At 42.1% G+C, this 22808-nt stretch overlaps 1 protein-coding gene across 11 annotated transcripts in view; it reads left to right on the forward strand.

Annotated features, from left to right (window-relative positions):
- LOC140208368 (NACHT, LRR and PYD domains-containing protein 3-like) overlaps nucleotides 1–22808 on the forward strand; it is a 111096-nt gene that overhangs the window by 3112 nt on the left and 85176 nt on the right. For 4 of the 11 annotated variants that reach the window (XM_072276981.1, XM_072276982.1, XM_072276986.1 and 1 more), the window contains exons 2-4: nucleotides 2611–2779; nucleotides 16536–16704; nucleotides 20542–20636. The gene's annotated coding sequence lies outside the window, so the exon portion shown is untranslated. The other 7 variants (XM_072276977.1, XM_072276979.1, XM_072276978.1 and 4 more) reach the window with 7 other exon arrangements.

Below are 22808 nucleotides of genomic sequence, written 5' to 3' on the forward strand. Positions count from 1 at the left end.
GGGTAACAGCCCATGTGACTTGCAGGGAGTGGTTCTCATTTTTTATCGCTCTCTGGTCACGGTCCCTCAGTGAGAGAAAGCGGCCTCGGGAGCAGATGTAGCAGATTGATAATGGGGTGGGGAGGAAGTTGTGAACATTCACTGAATCGACTGTATTAACCCTGCTTTGGAATGAAGAGAAAACTAATGAATGTGGGCATTACATTGTGCAACTTTGTTCAGGCCGTCACAAATGTCTTGTAATCAGTCAATAGTTGTGCATCACTTAAAGTGAAAAGAGAAAATGCTGGAAAAGTTCAGCAGATCGGGCAGCATCTTGGACAGTCCCAGTACTGATACTGGGTCTACCACAGTTTCTGTTTCCACAAATCTAATCTGATGAAACGAGTTTCCAGCACTATTATTTCAATTGTATATTAAAAGCATCTTATTCTTGTTAGCCTACAGGATATGTGATGGCCAATTGTGCTGGGCAAGACCTCATTTAACAATAAGATAATGACAAATCGAGTTCAGTTTAGCTGCAGGAGACAATGTGAAGCGTATCCCCGGTATCTAGTGACTTACGCCCAGGTTTTCCAGCCCGATCATTGGTCCAGTCATATGATCATCAGGTTCCCGTTCTGCCTTAGGTTGATGGAGTGTTAGTTTTTGAACTCTGATTGGCCGAAACACTGCATCGTATTACCGGTAGCAAGGAGTCCTGGGAGAGTTCTTGTTTACGCTGTAATCCTTTGAAACTCCGGGCATATGGAGCTCTCAGTATTGGGGATGTGGCCAAGGTCAGTACTTATACAGATGGGACACGATGTTCCTCCTTCCAATTTATTCAGAAGTCTCGGGCTTCTGGACATTGGTTGTGGGTATATCCTTGAATACCTCACTTGCTGTGAGATGTGGGGATGATGTGCGAGGCTTCTAGCGTCGGAAGTGACAGGTTCAGCTGTGTCACACTGTGAGGTTGCATCATGGGATATCATAGTTCTAGATCCAAGTAAAATGAACCCGGGGATCAGTCTGCCCAAGTTTATAAGGTGTTGGCCGGGTATTTCTGGTCTGGGGGTTCAGTGATCAAACCGTGTTTGGAAATTTTCCCTCACTGTCACCTGTCTGTCAGACAGTGGAAATCTAACAAAAACACAAGATGCTGGAGAACTGCAGTAAAAACTGAAAATGTTTGAAGTCATTCTGACAGAAGGTATGAATCTGAATCGTCACATTTGTTTCTCTCCCCACAGTTGTTCCTTATCTGCTGGGTGTTTCGGGTAATTCCAGTTTATTTTTGTATTACATTCACCGTGGAATGTTTTATATTTACTGAAATGAACCTGGTTTAACTTGGAAATGGAAATGGCTCGTTTTGTGATAACCATAGCTTTTCCCACTAAATTATCCTGGTACCAATCTGCCTGTTATTCCTGGGAGAATGTTCAGTGAAGTTGTTGCTAACAAAGTTTGCAAGAATAATCTCTGGAATGATCGGCTTTATGTATGAGGAGCATTTGATGGGTCTGGACGTGTTCAATGGAGTTCAGACGGGGTGAGGGTGGGGGGTGGTGAAGTAAACCTAATGAATGCTGAAAAGCCTGGACACAGTGGACATGGAGAGTCTGCAATCTGAGTGCACTGTCACAGAGTATAGACACTTACATTTAAAATTGAGGTGAGAAAAGTCCCTCCAGCCGAAGGATGGCTGCTGCGTGGAAATTGTAGCCGCAGAGGGTAGTGGAGGCTGCTCATGGCGTATATTTATGGCAGATTTAAATATGTCCGTGATTGCTCAGTAGCTTCAGGGTTACAGGATGAAGGCAGGAATATGGAAACACACATCAAAGTTGCTGGTGAACGCAGCAGGCCAGGCAGCATCTCTAGGAAGAGGTACAGTCGACGTTTCAGGCCGAGACCCTTCGTCATGACTAACTGAAAGAAGAGCTAGTAAAAGATTTGAAAGTGGGAGCGGAAAGGGAGATCCGAAATGGTAGGAGAAGACAGGAGGGAGAGGTATGGAGGGATGGAGGGGGAGGAAGGGAGCCAAGAGCTGGACAGTTGATTGGCAAAAAATCAACAAATCAACAAAAAATTCCCCTCCCCCTCCCCTTCCCCCTCCATCCCTCCATCCCTCCCACTCCTGTCTTCTCCTATCATTTCGGATCTCCTCCTCCCCCTCCCACTTTCAAATCTCTCACTAGTTCTTCCTTCAGTTAGTCCGGACGAAGGGTCTCGGCCTGAAACGTCGACTGTACCTCTTCCTAGAGATGCTGCCTGGCCTGCTGCGTTCACCAGCAACTTTGATGAGTGTTGCCTGAATTTCCAGCATCTGCAGAATTCCTCGTGTTTGCAGGAATATGGTGTTGGAATAAAAATCATGTTTGAATGGTGGAGCAGACTTGATGGACTGAATCATCTAAATCTGCTCCTACATCTTGTGTCTTACCATAGCTGAACGATGACTCCTTCGTATCCCGTATCAGGCTTCGCAAAGTGTGAGGGACAATATCAGATTTATTCATTCAGATCGGTATATTTGTCTTCAACATTTAAACTTCCTTAACCGGAAATATTTCGTTCTCTTTGTATTGTTAATGTGCTTTATTACCTGTCTGGTTAAAGTTAGACCTGCGGTGAGAGATTTATTGGAAGAAAAATCGACAACTGAAAGTAAACCACGACTGAAAACGAGGCAACAACGACAAGTGAACCAGCCCTAGGACTGAGAGCACCAACCGGAGAGAACCCTTCTGACTCAGAGTTTCCATTGATTCAGTCAGGAGAAAGTTTGGTGAGTCTCATTTCGTCAAGTACTGGTCCTTTAGACATTGTCTACCTGCAGAAATGAAGGCAGGAAACTGTTGGAGAGAGACCGAATGTGCCCAGAATTACAAGTTATGTCTCTGTCGGACCCAGTTGCAGTTACTCCAGGTCTGGTAATGTGTTCTCAGTATCCCAGCTCTTTAAAACCACTGACATTCTCTCAGTGTGTGCTCATTTCAAGGTCTTGCATGTTCTGAAGTAGCTTTTGGTCATTTCTGAGTGAGGAGAGGGAAACAGAGGGGTTTGTTTACACTTACTATCTTTCAAAACAAAAAGTAATTGCTTAAACTTACTTTCTGCAAGCTTTCTACCGATATCCGGATCATTCACAACCAAATTATTGATATACATGACAAGTAACCATGCGGAACATGACTAAGCACGGGACTGGAGTCCAAGAAACAGACTCTCACCATCGCCCTCTGCTTCCTGCCATCCAGCTGTTCCCAGACTCTGGGGCTCTGTGACAAACACAATGTTAGCAGCAAGACCAGACAGTGATTAATATGACGAAAGACTTGTTGCTTCCTGAAAGGACACGCGAAATGTCAGATCCAATGGACGAGATCCTCCCTTGTTTACAACTAAATTTGTCGTGGAACCCATCCTGTCGGGTCACGCTGCGTCCCATAACCCACACTACTCCAACCTCCCTCCACCCCGCCAGTAGCCCCACAACTTTCCCACCATTTACCCCACACCCGTACACGTAAACAGATCCACGTCACCGACATCCACTCTCACAGCCTGGGAAACCACAACTAACTGATCCGACATTCCCGGCCCAGACTGTCCAGCTGTCCGGCTCGGTCCCGGCCCTTTCCCACTACAACCGCCCCTCGATTTACACAAACCCGAGATCAGACCCTTCCTCATCGCCGCCCAGCCAGGAGAACCGCCGGCAACAGCTGGGGTTGGCCCTGTGCTGTGACTCGCAGGAGGTCCCCGCAGCGCCACTCACTTTTACAGGAAGGGGTACCTACACTGTCGGGGCATTTAGATTGCTCGGAGACAAGGACTGCAGGACGAGAGGTCTTCTGTTAACTGATACGAACCTGTCTTTACCCTGCTGGCAATTCTGGTTCACATTAGTAAAACCGCTGTTTATGAAAATACTGAACAAGACACTGCACTGACTGAACCACCCCAGAAAGTGCTCCTCTGAAAGGTTTGGGGTTTTGTGACCCAACCTGAAACAAGCAACCCACTGCCCACGCTATGGACAACATGGCAGAACAGGACTACTAGCCGGGGACTTTAAATCCCACATCATTGGATTCAGTGATGAAACCCGTTAAGTTTCCTTCATTAGCCTCTAAACTCATTAAAAACGTCCAATAAACTGCTTTTGAATACAAGCTCTCACCCGCATGTGACGTCACTCTGGCGCCCCACAGAAATCCATAAGATATTGGAGCCGCAATAGGCCGTTTGGTCCATCGCATCTGTTCTTCCATGTTATCATGGCTGTTCCAATTTTCCTGAGACATAGTCTCCTTCCTTCTGCCCGTATCCCTTCATCAAGCAAGAACGTGGCGACCTCTGCCTTTGATATCCTTGGCCTTCACAGCCGCCAGTGGCAAAGGATTCCACAGATTCACCACTCTCTGGCTAAATGGATACCCCCTTATCTCCTTTCTAAAAGAACCCCCCACTATCCCCTTTAATCTGAGGTTGCGTCGTCTGGTCTGGGACTCTCCCAATACAGGAAACATTCTCTCCACATCCACCCGATGAAGGCCATTCACCATTCGTTAGGATTCAATGAAATCATCCTTCATTCCTCTGAATTCAGGTGAATACAGGTCCAGAGCTATCAAATGCTCTTCATATCACAGGCCATTGAATCCTGTACTCATTTTCATGAACCCTGTTTGAACCTTCTCCAGTGTCAGCACTTCTATTCTGAGATAAGGGGTCCAGAACCTAATCACAATAATCCAAATGCTTTATAAGGTCTCAACATTGCATCCTTGCCATTCTATCCTGGTCTTCTTGAACTGAAGGCGAACATTGCATTTGCCTTCCTCGCCACAGACTCAACCCACAAATTAATCTTTAGGGAATCCTGCACAAGGAATCCCAAGTCCATTTGCACCTCAGTTTTTTTTTGTATTTTCTCTCCATTTCAAAAATAGTCAACCCTATCATTTCTTCTAGCAAAGTTTAATCATACACTTCCCGTACAATACCCCAGCTGCCATTTTTTGCCCATTTTCTTGATCGGTTCTGTGGCCTCTTTCTGTGACACCCCCGAGGTCCTTCTTTAGCCTCTCTACTTCCCCAAAACTACCTGCCCTTCCACTTATCTTTGCATCGCCTGCAAACTTTGCAACAAAGCCATCAATTCCATCGTCCAAATCATTGGGATATACCATAAAACGAATCGGTCCCAACATAGACCGCGGTGGAACTCCACTAGCAACCGGGAGCCAGGCAGTAAAGGCTGCCTCTACTCCCATTTGTTTCCTCTTGCCAATCAGCCACTGCCATATCCATGTTTCAATCTTTTTTCCTGTAACACTATGGGCTCAGAGCTTGTTAAGCAGCCTCATGTGTGGCACTTTGTCAAAGGCCTGGAAATCTTCTACTTTGTCTACCCTGCTTATTATTTCTGCAAAACATTCCAACAAATTTATCAGGCAAGATTTTCCCTTGTGGAAACAATGCTGACTCCGGCCCATTTTATCTTGCGCCTCCAAGTCCCCCGAACTCACATCCTTAACAATCGACTCCAAAATCCTCCCAACCACTGTCAGTCGCACTGGCCTGTAATTTCCTTTTTTCTGCCTCTCTCACTTTTTAAAGAGTGGAGTTTCAGTTGCAATATTCCAGACTTCCAGAACCATTCCTGAATTTACTGATTCTTGAAGGATCATTACTAATGCCTCCACGATCTCTCCGGCCACCTCTTTCAGAACAGTGGGTGTAAACCATCTTGTCCAGGTGGCTTATTTGCCTTCAGATCTTCAGTTTCCAAAGAACCTTTTTTCCTTTCTCTTTTCATCCCAAAGTGCTTAAGGAAGTAGCCCAAGAAGTAGTGGATTCATTAGTGATAATTTTTCAAAACTCTTTAGATTCTGGACTAGGTCCTGAGGATTGGAGGGTGGCTAATGTCACCCCAGATTTTAAAAAAAGGAAAGAGAGAGAAATCGGGGAATTATAGACCGGTTAGCCTAACGTCGGTGGTGGGGAAACTGCTGGAGTCAGTTATCAAAGATGTGATAACAGCACATTTGGAAAGCGGTGAAATCATCGGACAAAGTCAGCATGAATTTGTGAAAGGAAAATCATGTCTGACGAATCTCATAGAATTTTTTGAGGATGTAACTAGTAGAGTGGATAGGAGAGAACCAGTGGATGTGGTATATTCGGATTTTCAAAAGGCTTTTAACAAGGCCCCACACAGGAGATTAGTGTGCAAACTTAAAGCACATGGTATTGGGGGTAAGGTATTGATGTGGATGGAGAATTGGTTAGCAGACAGGAAGCAAAGAGTGGGAATAAACGGGACCTTTTCAGAATGGCAGGCGGTGACTAGTGGGGTACCGCAAGGCTCAGTGCTGGGACCCCAGTTGTTTACAATATATATTAATGACTTGGATGAGGGAATTAAATGCAGCATCTCCAAGTTTGCGGATGACACGAAGCTGGGCGACAGTGTTAGCTGTGAGGAGGATGCTAAGAGGATGCAGGATGACTTGGATAGGTTGGGTGAGTGGGCAAATTCATGACAGATAAAATTTTATGTGGATAAATGTGAGGTTATCCACCTTGGTGGCAAAAGCAGGAAAACAGGTTATTATCTGAATGGTGGCCGATTAGGAAAAGGGGAGGTGCAACAAAACCTGGGTGTCCTCATACACCAGTCATTGAAAGTGGTCATGCAGGTACAGCAGGTGGTGAAAAAGGTGAATGGTATGCTGGCATTTATAGCGAGAGGATTCGAATACAGGAGCATGGAGGTACTACTGCAGTTGTACAAGGCCTAGGTGAGACCAAACCTGGAGTATTGTGTGAAGTTTTGGTCCCCTAATCTGAGGAAAGACATCCTTGCCATAGAGGGAGTACAAAGAAGGTTCAGCAGATTGATTCCTGGGACGGCAGGACTTTCGTATGATGAAAGATTGGATATACTAGGATTATACTCGTTAGAATTTAGAAGATTGAGGGGGAATCTTATTGAAATATATAAAATCCTAAAGGGATTGGACAGACTAGATGCAGGAAGACTGTTCCCGATGTTGTGGAAGTCCAGAACGAGGGGTCACAGTTTGAGGATAAAGGGGAAGCCTTTTAGGACCGAGATCAGGAAAAACTTCTTCACACAGAGAGTGGTGAATCTGTGGAATTCTCCGCCATTGGAAACAGTTGAGGCCAGTTCATTGGCTAGATTTAAAAGGGAGTTACATATGGCCCTTGTGGCTAAAGGGGTCAGGAGGTATGGAGGGAAGGCTGGTACAGGGTTCTGAGTTGGATGATCAGCCATGATCATACTGAACGGCGGTGCAAGTTCGAAGGGCCGAATGGCCTATTCCTGCACCTATTTTCTATGTTTCTATATTTTATCGATTTCTATATAGAAGAATACAGATTTCAGGAGAATACATATTATAAAACAAAAGGCAAAATATAATAATAACAGATACAGTGTATTGAATCACATTAACGAACTCCTTACTCTATCTTCATATGAATTAGATTAATTTGTATATAAGAATATAAACAATTTTATTATGGAAAAAAAAGATGGACACACACTACCAAAGTTGAAGCTGTTTGGGGAAAAAAGAAAAAAAAAATAAATTTATCAGATAATAAAATATACTGTTAAACAATTTTTGTACTTTAACAAGAAGTCAATGATTATGAAAATAATTTAAAAATGGCCCCCACAGATTTTGAAAATCTTGGTTAGATTCAGAAATTGAACAATGAAACTTTTCTAAGTTTAGGCCGTAACATCCCGTAACCGCTGAGCATGATCAGGTGGAGCAGCATCCTTCCATTTAGACAAAAGTGCTCTTCTAGCCATAAGAGAGATAAAAGCTAGAACGTGTAGATCGGATGTCTTCAAAATGATATCTTTCCTTCCAACAATACCAAATAGGGCAATCAAAGGATTAGGCTTAACATTTACTTTAAAGAGTACAGAAAAAGTTTGGAATACTTCCTTCCAATATTTTCCAAGACCTGGCCACGTCCAAAACATATGAATACGTGAAGCTTCTACATTGTTACATTATCACATTAGGGAGATATATTCTTATAAAAAAGAGATAATTTCTCCTTTGTCATATAAGCCCTATGAACCACTTTAAATTGTAGAAGGGAATGACGAGCACGTAGCGACGAAGTATTAACCAATTTAAAAATCTCGTTCCAAGTTTCTTCAGAGATTGAGTTCTGTAAGTCTTGTTCCCAAAGATTTTTAATCTTCTCTAAGGAATCATTTCTCATTCCCAACAATATATCATAAATATTGGATATTCAACCATTACAGAATGGTTTCATATTAAAAATTTCATCTAATATGTTCTTATCAGGTCTATTAGGAAAAGCATACAATTGAGATATAATTAAATGTATATAATTGAGGTATAATTATAATTGGGCATGTGGCCAAGTGGTTAAGTCATTGGACTAGCGACCTGAAGGTTGTGAGTTCGAGCCCCAGCCGAGTCAACGTGTTGTGTCCTTGAGCAAGGCACTTAAATTGACTAAATTAGAAAATTGACTAAAACAAGATAGTAAAGAAAGTACAGAAGGTAATGAAGTTTCGATATTAGAAATGTAAAGCAATAAATCATCCGCATAAAGTGAAACTTTATGGATAATACCCTTCCGTAAAATACCAGTGATATCTTTAGATTCTCGAAATGCAATAGCTAAAGGTTCTAAAACCAGGTCAAAGAGCCACGGACACAAAGTGCGACCTTGCCTGGTTCCACGTTGAAGTTTCAATGGTTTAGAATTCTGAGAATTAGTAAGAACCAGAGCAAAAGGGGATAAATACAGTACTTTAACCAATCGAATAAAGTTGGAGCCAAAATTATTTTTTTCTAAAATGTTCAATAAATAATACCATTCAAACCAATCAAAAGACTTCTCAGCGTCTAAGGATATCAAACACACCAATATCTCCTCAGAAAGAGAATAAATAGCATTTAATAATCGACAAATATTAAAATGAGAATATCGATTTTTAATAAAAACAGTCTAATCATCAGAGCTGATAGATGGTAAGATATTTTCCATCCTACAGGCCAGATCTTTAGATAAAATTTTAGCATCAACATTAAGGAAAGAAATTGGTCTATATGAGGAACATTCAGTTGGATTCTTATTCTTTATAAGGATTAGCGAAATAGAAGCTTCTTAAAAGGATTGCGGTAACCTACCTGACTTAAAAGAATCTGAAAAAAAAACTGAGCTAAATGGGGTATGAGCAATGAAGAAAAAGCATTTTAAAATTCTCCAGAAAATCCGTCAGGACTTGGAGAGCTTTCCCTGAATGCAGTGAACGTACAGCCTTGGCTATTTCTTCGTGAGAAATACTTTGACGGAACTGTTTTCGGTCATCCACAGAAAGCGTAGTGATATTTATTTGGTCTGAAAAGTTATATATTAGAGTATTATTTTTTAAGAAGATCAAAGCTATAAAGTTTAGAAAAATATTCTCTAAAATTATCATTTATTTCTCAATGATCAGTTGTCCTAGTACCGTTAGCTTTATAAATTTCTTTAATCTGTCGTTTAGCACTAGAATTTTTAATTTGGTTAGCCAATAATTTACCTGTTTTATCTCCATGGATATAAAATTGACTTTTGTCCTTTTGGAGTTTGAGTTTCAATAGGGTATGTTAATAGAAAATCATATTTAGCTTTAGTTTCAACCAGTCTTTTATATACAAGGTTAAAGTATATTCTTCATCTAATTGTTTCATCTGATTGGCTAATTTAATTCTCTCTTTATTAGCTTTTTTCTCAACACTTGCAGTATAAGAAATGATTTGTCCTCTAATTTATTCTTTAAAGGCATCCCTATGACAAGGCTAGAAATCTCCTCCACCGTATTCTCTTCAAAAAAAGAGTGATTTGCCTCTCCAAGAACTTTAAGAAATCCTTGTCAGATAACAGAGTTAAATTAAAACTCCAGAATCTATTTGTCTGAGGAAAACCAGGAAGGTTTACGAATAGAAGCACAGGAGCATGGTCAGAGATAGCAATCTCTTTATATTCACAAGATAGAAAGAATGGATTCATCTGGTTATCAATAAAAAAGTAGTCAATTTTGGAATATGTATGATGAACATGAGAAAAAAACGAGTATATTCTATCTGTTGGATATAAGAAACGTCATATATCAACAATTCCACATTTAGCTAAAAATGAATGGATAAACAAAGCTGATTTATTAAGTGTCGCTGGTTTAGAGGAGGACCGATCTAAAACTGGGTCTAACCAGCAATTAAAGTCTCGTGCCATCACCAATGAATACACAATCAGATCAGACAAGAACGAAAATAATCGCTCAAATAATCCTGTATCATCCATATTTGGGGCATAAACATTGGCAAATAGCAACAATTTATTCTCTAATTTCCATGAAACTATAACAAATCATCCATTAGTTTCAGAAACAACCTTGTGCTGAACATAAGGAACTGCATTTTCTATAAAAATGGAGACACCTCTAACTTTGGCCTGGAAACTTGAGGGAAAGTGCAATCCTCTCCATTGGCTAAACAGGCGTGAATTATCAGAATTACATACGTGTGCTTCTTGTAAGAAAATAATTGGGACCTTATTTTTTTAATATAGGCAAAAATCGTGTTTATTTTCAAAGGATGATTTAATCCTTTCACGTTAAGACTGAGTAATTTAGCATATTAATCCATTTGATTATTATTTAAAAATGAAATTAAAAGGATAATCATTAAGAAGATTAATAAAACTAAACAATGACCTATGAGATAAGAAAACCAAAGAACAGTGTTGGCTAAAAATCCCAAACAGCTTCCAAGAAGAAAACCCCAAACACCATCATCCCTCCCAAAGAGAGAAAGTCGACCAAAGGAAATCGACGCCTACAATTAATGACGACCCCCCCCCCCCAAAAAAATCCTGCTGGCTTAGGTTCAAATAAATTACAAGGTTAGAGTACTCCAACCTAGTCATAACAGCAGATAGTAAAGAGACAGTTAATTCTGGTATCAAGAAAAAAACACTCTAGAGAAGTATAATATACGATAATATAGACACACAGAATATTGACTCATTGAAATCTTAATCTTAAAGTAAAACCTTAAGAGGTTCTGAAAGAAAATTGACTGCAAGTTTCACCAGAGGCAAAATACGCAAATATTCATGTAAGGTTTTGTTAAACAGCTCTAACATGACACTTTAAACTTAAGAGACAAAGTAATAGAACAATAAAGTCTTATTCTCAAAATAAATCATTAAAAAATCCAAAAGGAAAGAGTTAAGTACAAAGTTTAGTAGCGTTGAAATAAGCAGTTATTCATGTAGCAAATAATAAACAGTCACTTTACTGACTCTCTCCTGAGTCTGGAGACTGGAACGGAACCATTTTTGCGATCCATCTTGCAGTGTAATTCTGAGCTTCGCCCGGTACAATAGAGAAGGTTTAAAATCTTTTTTGTGGGATTCTGACATGACGTTTCTGAACTTAGCCCATTCCCTCATAATATCTGCTCAGAAATCTTCAACGATTCTATTTTTTTCCCATTAAAATCAATCATACCTTTCCGACGAGATTCACGAATTATACGGTCCTTTTTTTGAAACTCATGAAAAGCGATTCACACTGATAGAGGTTTGCTTGTAAACATTCTGTTTCCAGGTATTCTATGTGCTCGGTCGAACATTGGTGTCGATTTTAAAATATCAGGAAATAGCTGAACCAGAAGGTTTGCAAAAAAATCCGTAGGACGATCGCCTTCAGTTAGCTCTTCAACGTTTTCCTTCTACTTCTGTTTTCTAAATCAATAATCTCCTGTCTTAGTTCGTCGTTAACCTTGGATTGTTTTTCATAACGTTTTTGCTGGTCATCCGTTTTCTTATTCAGAATCGACAGGATTTCTTCATTCTCTTTTATTCATTTATCCTGCTCAGTTAAGTTTTCTTGAGTAGAAACCAGTTTTGTGCTTAATTGCTTAATTTCAAAGCCAAGTTGTTGAAACTCTTTGGAGGATTCTTTTCTGAATCGCTGCAATTCCTCGGACACTTCCTTTTTGTGCTTTTGCATTAATTCAACAATAGAATCCAAAGATGCAGAATAATCTTCTTCTTTTTCACCTCTAGCAGTTCTCGAAGTCATAGCGTCGGATCAGGTTGAAAGTAAACTGGAAGCGGCTGAAAAAAGCTGTTATTCCATCCACCGCCAACAGGAAGTCGCGAGAACATTCTGTCTTGTTGTGGTCCATTCTGTGCAGGGCCCACCTTCTCTGGAACCAAAAATCTTATACCCTCTGCTTCCCTCCCCCCCTCCACATTTCTGATGTCATGCATGGGTTTGCTACCCCGGGGTCTGACGTCACGTGTGTGGTTGCTTACGTCTGTGGGTTTGATTCTCGTGGTTGTGCAGTTTAATATTTCTTCCGTTCAGACAAGGGAGTGAGATCCAGATCCGTCACGTCCTCTCATTGTGGGAGGGCATTTTTTATTCATTGACTCCATTCCACTGTTACAAATTGCCGAAGTGCAGCAAATGTTTCGAGGTTTATAACCCTATTATTGCAAGGAGGAAGCCTTTTCCGTTTTTCCGGGCTTCTCAAACATTTGGACACTTCAGTGAAATCTCCCTCCAGAAGTTCCAGATGAGAAGCTCAGTCTGTCCAATTTTTCTACACAATTAAAGTGGGGAATCGTTTATAATTGTCATGTACCGAGGTTCAGTGAAAATCTTGTCTTGCAAACCATCCTCTCAGATCAACACATTACAACAGTAGAGTATGGCAAATCATTAACAGATTGCAACAAGGCATTGTGGTTACAGAGAAAATCCATTGCAGGTAGACATACGGTGCAAGGTCACAACGAGTTACATTGTGAAGTCAAGATAGCTTAATAACATTGATCGTATGTCCCTAAAGTTAGGCACAAGAGTGTCTGGACATATGAGACTGACATTGATTGTATGTCCATAAAGTTACTTCAGGCACAGGAGTGTCTGGACGATTGGAGACTGACATTGATTTTCTATCCATAAAGCGACGTTAGGCACAGGAGGACCTGGACATATGTTGACTGACAGGGAATGTTATATTAGGGGTGAGGGTGCGGAGGGTTGGGTTGCTGAGTGTGGAGCTGTTGATCAGGTTTACTGCTTAAGGAAAATAACTGTTTTGAGGCTGATTGTCCTGGCGTGGAGGTTATGCAGCCTCTTCCCCGATGGGCTGATGTGAGTGGGGACAAACAGTCCCTGACCAGGGTGTGTGGGACCCTTAATAACATTATGGCACTTTGCTAGCATCTTTCTGCATATATTGCTTGATGGCAGATAGGCCTTGCTCGGGTGTTTGGATTTGAAATCATGTGTGAGCAGAGTGTACAGCAATATGCGCAGGACAAGGCTGAGGGTCACACAGGTTGACGATGATGGGAAGGGAGGACAAGTTGTGCACCCGGACTGTCTGTCGTCTATTGGTTAGGAAGTCCACCACCCAGTTGTACAGTGGTGTGTTTAGACAGAGCCGTGGAATTTGCTTACCAAGGTTTGAGGGACGTTAGTGTTGAATGTCGAAATGAAATCCAGAAACAGCATTTTGAACTAATTGTCATTTTTTAGGCGTGCCAGGCCAAGGAGAATGACAGATGCAATGTCATCTGCCATTTAGAGATTCAGTCGGTAAGCATATTGGTGAGTGCCCAGTGAGCAAGGGTTGGAGTTTTTGATGTGTACCGTAATCAGCCGTTCAAAGCACTTAATGTTGATGGGCGACAGCTCCACTGGGCAGATGTCGCTTTGTTCCGAATATGTAGAGTTCTTTGGTACAGGGATGATGGTGGTTGATTTAAAGCACATGGGAACAGCAGCCTGGTTGAGTGAAGTGTTGACGATGGCTGTGAAGACATCAATGCGCCTATGTACACTCTCTCTGCAAGCTCAGCCTGGATGCTTTCTGGCCAGAGTTCTTATTGCCTTTGCTGTTACAGACATTGGATGCTCAGCTCTGAGGGGAGTAGCTTTCCTGGCTGGCTTGTGTTGCATGCTTCGAAGCATTGTTTGGAGCGCCCAGGAGGGGGACGTCATTGGTACAGTCAAGCCTTACGTAGTCTGAAAACCCTTGACGCCCAGCCACATACACCAGAGTTCGTGTCCCAGGGGTAGTGAGTCCGAACCGAAGCGCACAAATACAATAGAGCAGAAAAATCAAAGTGACCTGAAAGGTAATCTCAATACACAGTGGAAGTGAGTACCTGGAATGAGCTGATCAGTGTTTGCATCATTGGTTACCTAACTTGGGTTCAGTTTTCTCACCGTGTTTGGAAATTGCCACTCCCTGTTTCCGTCTGTGAGCAGCTGGAAATTAAAGAAACACTCAATATGCTGGAGACGTGAAATCATAAAATGTTCAAAGCCATTTCGACACAGGGTGTTGAACCCGCAAAATCATCTTTCCACACATGATCTTTATCTGTTGAGTGTTCATTTCATTTGCAGCTTTTTGGTACATTGCCTTGCAGAGAGTTAAGTCTCTTGGGAAGTAGAGTTGTGTGGAACTGGGAAATTTGGTTGAAAACTATCAGATGGAATCTCTGTTTACAACACCCAATGTGAAATGTGGGAAGATGTGCAAGACTCTTATTGTGGGCTGTGACACTGTGAGCTTGGATCCTGGGATACCACTGATTCTTTTAAACAGATAAAATGAATCTGTGGATCAAGTTGCCCGGGTTTATGAGGTGATCAGTTAGTATTTCTGTTTTGTGTTCAGATGTTTGGTTCTCTTGTTCCTTTGAAAGCAAAGCCAAGAATGAATTCCCATTCTATCCCTCACAGGGTGAGGCTGTGATTAAATGTGCTGTTTTGTGTTTGCACCAGTAGAAATGGACCCGGGGGCTCAGTGTTCAATCCATGTTTGGAAATTCCTCCTCACTCTCATCTGTCTATCAACCAGTGGGAGTCAAACAGAAACCCAAGATGCTGGTGATAGAACAGAACATGGAACAGTACATCACAGGAACAGGTCCTTCGACTGCAATGTTGTGCCAAACCAGATGAAAAGTAAATCAAATCCTCCCCCCACCGAAAACTAATGTCTCCTACCTACACAACGTCCATATCATCTCAATCTTCTTCACACCCATTTTCCTATCAAAACGTGTCTAAAAAGAGTCCGATGTATTGACTTCCACCACCATAACAGGCAGCTCATTCCAGGCATTCACCACTCCCTGGGTAAAACAACTTATCCTCACCTTTCCTTTGCATCTACTCCCTCACACCTTCATTGCATGTTCTCTGGTATTAGACATGTCTAACCACTCCCTGACTACTCTATCAATGTCTTTCATATTCTTATAAACCTCTAACAGATCTCCCCCTTAGTCTCCGCCGCTCCAAGAAAAACAACCCAAGATTTCCAGTAAAATCTGGATAATATTTGAATCCATTCTGACGAAAGGTTAGGAAACCGAATGGTTAACTTTGTTCCTTTCCCCATGGCAGTTCCTTACTTGCTGAGCGTTTCTAGTGATTCCAGTTTCTCTTTACAACATTCACCCCGGAACACTTTATATCTCCTCTGAATGGAGCAGTGCACAAGTGCTCATTTTGTGATAGTAGAACAGTAAAGTAATCACAGCTTTTCACTGTAAATTATCCTGCTGCCAGTTGACCTTTTAATCCCGGACATGTGTTCAGTACAATTGTTGAATACAAGGTTCACAAAATAATCTGAGCAATGATAAGCTTTATGCATGTGAAGCATTTGATGGACCTGGGCCTGTGTTCTGTGGAGTTCAGAGGGATGGTGGTTGGGGGAGAGGGTGGGAGGGGTAATTATTTAGACCAACTGAATAACAACAGGCCTGGATGCAGTGTGAATGGAGACGATGTCTCGATTAGACAGAGTCTGGGATCTGAGAGTGAAGCCTCAGAATAAAGAAGCATCACTTTAAAACTGAAACGAGAGCAATTACTTTAGTCAAATGTTAGTTGATCTGTGGAATTTGATGCCACAGAGGGTGGTGGAGGCTACCGCTGGGTATATTTATGTTCTGGTTTGCTAAATAGGCTGAGTGTTATTGCAGGGAAGCAAGAATACGGTGTTGGGGAAAAAAAATCCTCCATGATTGATTATGACCGAATCACCTAACTCTAATCCTGTGTATTATGACTTCTACCTTATAACATGACTGAACGATGACTTCTTTGCATCCTATCATAAAAAAGAGAAAATCTGCAGATTTTGGAATCCAAGCAACACACACAAAATGCTAGAGGAACTCAGCAGGCCAGGCAGCATCTATGGAGGAGAGTAGAGTCGACATACAGATGCTGCCTGGCCTGCTGAGTTCCTCCAGCATTTTGTGTGTGTTCTTTTGTATCCCATGTCAGGCTTGGTAAAGTGTGAGGGACAGTTACACATTTCTTCACTTGGATCATTACATATCCGTACAAGATTTAAATTTCAATGAGTTTTTTTTGTTCTCCTTTGTATTGTTAACGTGCTTCATTATCTTTTATGTTAAAGTTAGACCTGTGGTGAGAGATTTATTGGAAGAAAAGCCCATAACTGGAAGAGAGCCACGACCGAAGGCAAGGGAACAGCAACAAGTGAACCAGCCCGAGGACTGGGAGCATCAACTGGAGAGAACCCTTATGACTCAGAGTTTCCATTGATTCAGTCAGGAGAAAGTTTGGTGAGTCTCATTTACTCAAGCGATAGTCCTTGATACATTACATTTCTGTACCAAGGAAGGTAGGAAATAGCTGGAGTTAGACTAAATAAGCTAGAAATACCGGTTATGCCTCTATCAGACCCAGTTGCAATCACTCCAGATCTACTAATGTGCTGTCAGCATCAGCTGTGTGAAGCCGCACACATTACTTCATCATGTTTGCTCATTTCAAGCATCACTTCTGATGTTTCCTTTGCTTGGCTGTGTTAGGTCACAATGATCTCAAAATGAGTTGAGAATTTCCTCCCTTTAGAAGACGTGGCAGTTGTTTACTGCTTTAGTGACTGCAGAGATGTGGAATTACCATGAATTACATAGGCATGTTATTGATTCCTCTGGCTATTTCAAGCTGCAATGATATACTTGCCCTCGAGTATATTGTCGTGAAAGCCTCCGCTAAGAGCAAACCCTCTTATAGACAATTGAGAATATGTGCATGAGTAGGCCATTCGGCCCTTTGAGCCAGCACTGCCATTCACTGTGATCATGGCTGATCATCCACAATCAGTATCCAGTTCCTGCCTTATCCCCATAACCTTAGATTACGTTATCTTTAAGAGTTCTATCCATCTCTTTCTTGAAAACATCCAGAGACTTGGCCTCCACAGCCTTCTGGGGCAGAGCATTCTACATATCCACCATTCTCTGGGTGAAAAAGTTTTTCCTCAACTCCGTTCTAAATGGCCTACTCCCTATTCTTAAACTGTGGCCTCTGGTTCTGGACTCACCCATCAGCGGGAACATGCTTCCTGCCTCCAGCGTGTCCAATCTCTTAATAATCTTATATGTTTCAGTCGGAACCCAACTCATCCTTCTAAGTTCCAGTGTATACAAGCCCAGTCGCTCCATTTTTTCAACATATGAACGTCCCGCCGTCCCGGGAATTAACCTTGTGAACCTACACTGCACTCTCTCAATAGCAAGAATGTCCTGTCTCAGATTTGGAGCCAAATATTCCAACACCACATTGCGTTCAGTCCTAACGAGCAAACGCCAACCAATAATTTACATTTATATACCCTGTCGTCATCATGTACCTTTCTACTAATAAATTGTCAGAACCTACGAATCTGTTATGAAGCAGAATTAGGTTTTACAATGTTCCCATTTGACCCTGTGCCAACGGCACGGGTTATATCTGTACTTCAGATGAGCAAATGTTCTTGTAGCCAGGTCGGCTGGAGCTGCGGGGTCGGTTTAAACTCAGTCGTTGCGGGATGGGAACCAGAGTGTTTGGTCAGATGATAGAATATTTGATATAAAGGTAGATGCAATGTTCAGAAAGACTGTGGAAGGATCGGCTGTGGACAGGGCATCATGTGGTCAGTTGGAAATGTGTTTAATTCAATACAATAAGTATAAAGAATAAGAGTAACTTAGAACGTGGTTCAGTACATGGGTGGTACATGTTATCACCATTACACAGACCTGACTGTTACAAGGGCAGGATTGGTGTTTAATGCTCCAGGTGTATCATAATACATATGGGGGGGGGGTGGTGAAAGGGGGAGAATTGTCTGTACTAATTAGGGATGGTATCACAGCTACATAAACAAAGGACATCAATGTAGGTGAAAGTCAAAAACGGGAAGGGGGCTATCATTCTGGGAGTATTCTATAGGCCTCCCCCAAAGCCACAGGGATAATGAGAACAGATAACTTGGCAGCATTGGGAAAGGTGCAAAAGCAACAAGGTTGTTATCACTGTTGACCTCAACTTTCCTGACGCTGATCCCACCTCCTCGCTCCAAAATGTGTCAATGGGGCAGAATGTGTTGTGTGTCCAGGAAGGATTCTTGACACAGTATGTGGATGGGCTCACTGGAGGAGTTGCCATACTGTATCTAGTATGAGGCAATGATGCTGGTCAGGTGACTGACGTCACAATGGGTGGCCCTTTTGAGACAGTGACCACAACACCCCAACTTTTATCATGGTCATGGACAAGGATAGTAGCAGACCCTACGAGACAGTATTTAATTAGTGGATGGATAGTTGCAATGGTGTTCGGAGCAACTTGGGAGTGTAAATTGGGAAAACATTTTCAAGGGGAAACACACAATGGAAATGTGAAGGTTGTTTCAGGAACACTTATATGCAGTTCGGGGTAGATTTGTTTCACACACAGTGGAAGAATGTTTATATATAACTAACCGTGGTTCACAAGAGATGAGAACATTTAAGCAAGAGGGAAAAGGAAACCTTATTTAGGTTTAGGAAGCAACATTCAAGCAAGGCTCTAGGGAATTATAAGGTAGCCTGGAAGGAGCTTAAGAAGTGACTTAGAGGTCGAAGGGAACTTGAGAAGTCCTTGGGAAGTAGGATGAAGGAAAGTCCAAGGCATTCTACATGTGGGTGAAGAAGAGGAGGGTGAATAGAATAGGGGTAGGACTAGGTATAATCAGGAGCAAAGATAGAAACGTGCCTAGAGGATGTGGTATTAGGTGAGGTGCTTATTGAATTCTTTGCTTCAGAGTTATCAATGAGATGGACAGTGATTGTGACGATCGCGTGGACGCATGACAATGTTAAGAAAGAGTTGCTGTTGAATCTACCAATAAACACCACGTTACTAGAGGAAGTGAGGTAGGAGGTTACGGGGCATTGACAATGATCATTGTATTCTCTCTGGCCACAGAGGCTGTCAAATGTTGTTCCGTAATTTAATAAACTAAATGGGTTTAATCCTGTGGATTCTACATCAGGAGTGGGCCAACCCTTGGGACAGATACTTGGGGACAGCATTTGGAGAAGCATAATCTTATTACGGGTTGCCATTTTGCCTTTTTGATGGTAAGTGGAGAAAATGGAAGGGGAGGTGCCGGATATAATTTTCTACAATATGGACCAGTCACACACAGAATATCTACCAACACTTGGTTCAACAGAGACTGATCAGGAGTCACCATATGGAAAGTTGTGTTCAATAATACAATAATAATAATAAAAGTTGTGTTTCTGAAGATGATTGTCAATGAGGGTGGGGGAGTGGATGTTGTACATTGAACTACAGTAAAGCCTTTGGCAAGATGCCTCATGACAGCTTGGTCTGGAAGATAAGGTCCCATGCGGTACAGAGAGAGAAAGTTAGATGGATTTAAAAATTGACTTGAAGGTAGCAAGCAAAGAGTGGTGGTTGAAGGTTTCTCCTCAGAATGGAAGCAGGTAACTAGTGGTGTACCACAAAGCTACAAGATGGGACATTTAATATTCGTAATTTGATAGCAATGATTTGAATGCAAGTGCACAAGGCTTGGACCAGTAAGTTCGCGGATGACACAAAATTAGTAGATGGTACGTACGGTGAAGCATATCGTAGCTTATAGAGGATCTGAAAGGGCAGAGGAGTGGTAAACAGATAGTAAAACCAACACGAGCAGCAACGGTTCCATGCAGAGGCTGGTGATGATGTGGAGGGACCTGCCAGAGGAAGTGGATGAGGCAGGCGCAATTATATAATTCTAGTAGCAGTTGGGATGTGAAGATGCAATGAAGAGGCCAGGAGGGAAATGGGCCCAACACAGGAAATTGGAACCAACTCTGTGGGCACTGTGGTCAGCATTGTCTCATTGGGCTGAAGGGTCTGTGTCTGTGCTTTATTGCTCTGTAACTCTGTCAGTAGGATTCGCCAAATAACAGTGGACAGACATACAGACGTGGTGTGGTAGTTAATGCGAACAGGGAATATTTGGTCCGTAAGCAAGCTGATGCTCTGATACAGAGAATGGCGATACTGTCACATTTCCAAAGTAATCCTACTCTCTCTGACTCTCTGTCTGCTTGTTGTGTGTAATTCAGGGCATCACCAGCAGGTGGAGCTGTCCTGCATCGCGACCAGAGTGTAAACAGACGACGACAATCACAATCGTCAGTCAGAATCAGAATGGCTACAGGTATGTTCACTGGGATCTTTATAATTAAACTTCTGCCCTGTTGGTGCACAATAGTTCAGATGAAGAAACTTACACAGGCGCTAACAGAACAGAGAAAAGTTTCATCAAGTCATAGATATAGTCATAGTCGTACTTTATAGATTTCGGGGGAAATTGTTTTTCGTTACAGTTGTACCATAAATAATAACTAGTAATAGAACCATATATAGTTAAATAGTAATATGTAAATTATGCCAGTAAATTATGAAATAAGTCCAGGACCAGCCTACTGGCTCAATGTGTCTGACCCCCTAAGGGAGGAGTTGTAAAGTTTGATGGCCGCAGGCACGAATGACTTCCTATGCCGCTCTGTGTTGCATCTCAGTGGAATGAGTCTCTAGCTGAATGTACTCCTGAGCCCAACCAGTACATTATGTAGTGGATGGGAGACATTAACCAAGATGGCATGCAACTTAGACAGCATCCTCTTTTCAGACGCCACCGTGAGAGAGTCCAGTTCCAACCCCACAACATCACTGACCTTACGAATGATTTTGTTGATTCTGTTGGTGTCTGCTACCCTCAGCCTGCTGCCCCAGCACACAACAGCAAACATGGTAGCACTGGCTACCACAGACTCGTAGAACATCCTCAGCATCGTCCGGCAGATGTTAAAGGACCTCAGTCTCCTCAGGAAATAGAGACGGCCTGTCCCTTCTTGTAGACAGCCTCAGTGTTCTTTGACCAGTCCAGTTTATTGTCAATTCGTATCGCCAGGTATTTGTAATCCTCCACCATGTCCACACTGACCCCCTGGATGGAAACAGGGGTCACCGGTGCCTTAGCTCTCCTCAGGTCTACCACCAGCTCCTTAGTGTCATTGATCGAACTGGTAAAGCAGCTTTGTGTAATCGATCAGTCCAACAGTTCCAGCGCAGGGACCTGACACCAGTAATGGTCGAATGACTCCGCTCACCAGGTAAAGATTCACCTGAGTGAAAGGAGCCGGAGACCCTGAATCAGGTTGTTGTGAGCGAAAGACAGCCTGGAATGTGACAGCGGAGTTGTTTGTTACATAAAGATCCAGGTTCAGGGTTTGTTGCACACAGGGCAAAGACACCTACAACTTTCATTTATAAAATTCGGAGACAGATGATTGGAGCATTTCCGGGATTTCAGAGATTGTGTGATAACACGGCATTTCAGGTTTTGGAAAGATAGCTATCAACACCCGCCTTGTTTTCTTGACTGCTGTGCGAAGGTGATGAGGTTCAGGTGTGTTTCTGAAATCTGCTTTCTGTAGCCGAGCTGAGAACATTGCCAGCGTTGGGAATAGCTGAGGATCAGGAGACAGATAATTGTAAATTGTCTGCTTCAGTGTTTTAATACCTCAATGAATGTCTGTGTTGTGGACATTCAAGGAGCTTCAATACTGATCTGGCACTGGAAATACAAAAGAGCAGAAGAGAAACATAGAATCAAAGAAGGCTATTGGGACAATGTAATGGCATTGGTGAGTAGGATTAAAGTGAACGCCGTGGAGTTTCAAGAAGGGAACTAGAGCGAGTAACAAGCAAAATGATGGAGGAACTCAGTAGGTCAGGCAGCATCTATGGAGGAAAATGATTCTCTCTGAATCAGAAAACGTTCTCAGCCGATTCAATCTTTTGTAATTGAAATTTTCAATCTGCAATCTCTCCAGTACTAATACATCCTTCCTGTAGTATTGTTACCAGGACCGCACACGTTATCCCAACTGGCCCAACCAACAGTTTATAAACCTGTCAGAAGATGTCTCTGCGTCTGTATTCTGTGCTAATGACTATAGGCTAACTGTGACTCCACGCATTGTCTACCTGTAATATTTAGAGTATTAAAAGTTTAAAGTTCACTGAATTTATCATCAAAGTGCATGTATGTCACCATATATAACACTGAGATTCATGTCCTTGCGTGCAAGCCAGACAATTGGATATGGAACGGGCGAGGTGGAAGGAATCAATGGGTTAATATTAGAGTGCTATTCAGTTTGGAGGCTTGTGCCCAGAGGTGTGAATGCGTGCTATGGCCACTGTTTACTCTTTATATTAAAGGTTTGGTAGATAAAATAATTGTCGTTCATTAGTTTGCAGATGGAATTAAAATTGTTGGAAAATGGGGTTATGTAAATTTACATGGAGACGAGGCGAACGT

Source organism: Mobula birostris, chromosome 13 (assembly GCF_030028105.1).
Source record: "Mobula birostris isolate sMobBir1 chromosome 13, sMobBir1.hap1, whole genome shotgun sequence".
Lineage (NCBI taxonomy): Eukaryota > Metazoa > Chordata > Chondrichthyes > Myliobatiformes > Myliobatidae > Mobula > Mobula birostris.